We start from the raw sequence: 3,090 nt of genomic DNA on the forward strand, positions 1-3,090 counted from the left end.
AAAGAAGGGGTTGTAATCTGGCTCAGAGGGGCTGAAGTTCAGCCTGGGAAAGGACAGAATCTTGGCTAAAATTGGTTTAACGAGCCTTTTACTCCCAGTTGATCAGTGGGGACACAGTAGTTTAGCTAACGTTTATGAGGCAAAGAAAGGGAATTGGAGGGTCTCTGTCTGGCCTTGTTACAGCTGGCCGTGACCCACAAGGGGGAGTCTGATCCCAGCCAAATGGGAAACAATGGTTACTCACAGTAATTGGTTAATTCCTGTTTTCCCACAGAGTCAGGTAAGGTTCAGTGTGGTCATAGGATACAAAAAGAAAAGGGGCAGCTTCTGCCCTTTAGGAATATGGAGACTAAACAAAGAGCCCAGGAAAATTTACACACATAAAAGAGTCATAATGAAGAAGGAAAGAAGGAAGACAATTAGCATTAGTGGGATCAGTATTATCTCATTTAATTCTCCACCCATTCAGGCACGACTGTCATCCCTGTTCACAGAAGACAAAAGAGAAGCTTCAGGGTGTCCCTGTACTCATAGAAAGGAAGGAGCAGAGCTAGCTTTGGATCCGGATCACTCTGACGGCCGTGGTTACAGCCAATACGTGAAAATTCAAATGATGAATGAGTTCCGGGAAGGTCAGGAAGTACCTGGGAGCTCCGAACTCTGTCTCCTTTACATAGGACTAAAGAGAAGCCTTCAGACTTCCAAACTGCAATGAGGGGGAATGGCATCCCCACTGAGATGGACCCCATTAACCATCAAAAGTATGTATACAAGAATCAACTTTAAATATGTTGTCTATAGTTTTTTATGCCAAAGTTGAAGAATGTTCTACTTTAAACATTATAGAAAAACAATGTATTTGTTCAAGGTTGTAAATATCGTAACCAGGGTTCCTGTGATAAATGTATGAAGCAGGAAGGTGGTGGGAATTCATGGAACCTTGAGCATCTCCCTTCCAAACCCTCTCCAACATTCTGCTCACCCCATCCTCGAAACTGAATGCTGGACTGATACACCAGGACAGGAGGCGTTTGTGTGTGTGTGTGGGGGGGGGGTGTTGGGGGGTTGGAGAGGAGAACTGGGCACATACACAGGCGGACCAGAAAATAAAAAGTGAGACTCTCCCAGACACCACTTCTTTTTCAAAGCCCCACCGACCGTGCCTCAGGAGCAGGACGAGTAAATACCTTATAAAGTAGTTTCTTAGCAGTTTGTGCAAATTTCTCTTTTCGTATCTCCAAGCCTTGGTCCCATTTTACTGAAACACCTCACTCCGGGATCTGAAGCGTTCTCAGGAACAGGAACTAAACCCCACTCACGGCCCGAAGGCCAGGCAGGCGGAATGAATTACTGAACCACCTCTCACAGGCCGAGAGCATCCAAGGGGTGGAGTCGGAGTTTTATGACCCATTTCCTTACCTGGAAATTCTTCTTTCAGGCTCTCATTGCATATTTTTTAAGAAAGCAAGTCTTGGAAATGGGATCCAAACTGTGTGTCTGAGTGTCTCCGAAAGGGAGGTTAAATCTATGACTTCTCGGTGCTCAGAAAGAGAGAACAAAACTCTCTGGAGGTCCCCAGAGAAAGGTGAGGGAAGCTTCCCTCCCTCTCTGGAGGTAAGGGTGCCCAGCAGCTCAAACTTGGTCGTGAGAAAGCGGGGCCCAGAAATGAGGTCGAGCTCACGGTGGGTCCCAGGAACACCAGAATCGGTCCTCGGGGCTGGAGACCTGGCAGGGCGAGCTAACTCAGACGCAGCCCCAGAATGAATGCCAGGGGCTTGCAGCAAAAACTCCTCACTGGGATTTGGGCGCCAGAGATTGCCCTGCTCCTAAAACAGTGTTTCTCTTCCCTGGAGGCACATTTGAATCACCTGGGGGAGCTTTTAACAATCCCAATGCCCAGGCGGCACCCTAGAACAATCTAATCAGGACGTTGGCCTCCATGCGTTGTATTTTATAAAGTTTCCTAGGTTATTCCAATGTATAGCCAGGACTATGAGCGTCTACCCCGGTGAGCACTGAACATGTACAATATAGGGCTTTCTTTGAGAGGGCTCCCAGTTTCTACAGGGAACACAGAGATTTGAGGCTCACTCTTTGCAATGTTAGTAAAGGATTTACTAAGGTTTGTATTAGGCAGGTGGCAAGGTGGGGATTAGTAGGCTGCCTCTAATGATATACCTAGCAGAGGCTAGAGCTCCCAAAAGAGGATGGAATCAGCCCCCCAGCACTACTGGATCGGCAAGGCACAGTTTCTCTACTGCACCACAATTACTAGCTGGGTTTGTGGTTGTTGTTGTTTGGACTAACAGCTAATTAATAAAGCTAAAGTACTGATATTTTCTTTTTTTTTTTTCCCTAAGATTTTATTTATTTGATAGTGAGAGAGGGGAGGGGAGTGGCTGGCAGAGGGAGAGGGAGAAGCAGCCCTGCCAAGCAGGGAGCTGGACATGGGCTGGATCCCAGGACCCTGGGATCATGACCCGAGCTGAAAGCAGCTGCTTAACCAACTGAGCCACCCAGGCGCCCCAGTACTGATATTTTCAGCTGTGAAAATATTTCCTGTTTTCTTCTAAGAGCTTATAGAAGTCTTGATTCACCCCAAATTAATTTGGGAGTGTGGTATGAAATAAAGTCCAAGTTTCATTTTCTTTTCCGTGTGGATATCCAGTATTTTGGCACCATTTACTGAAAATACTTTTTACTCATTAGATTTTTTGACTCCTCTGTCAAAAATCAGGTACCCTTACAAATGGGGGTCTATTTCTGCACACATAAAATGTTTTGTCTTGAGCTACTCATCAGTCTGTTGTTGTTGTTGTTGTTTTAGATTTAATTTATTTATTTGAAAGAGAAAGAAGGAGCAGAGGGGGGAGGCAGAGGGAGAGAAAGTCAAGCAGGCTCTGTGCTGAGCCTGGAGCCTCACATGGGGCTTGATCTCACAACCCTAAGATCATGATCTGAGTTAAAATCCACAGTCAGACCCAATCAACTGAGCCATCCAGGTGCCCCTATTTGTCATTCTTTATTTCATTATCACATTGTCTTGATTTCTGTAGCCTTATGTAAATTCTTGACCTCCAACACTCTTCA

Source organism: Lutra lutra, chromosome 11 (genome assembly GCF_902655055.1).
Source record: "Lutra lutra chromosome 11, mLutLut1.2, whole genome shotgun sequence".
NCBI lineage: Eukaryota > Metazoa > Chordata > Mammalia > Carnivora > Mustelidae > Lutra > Lutra lutra.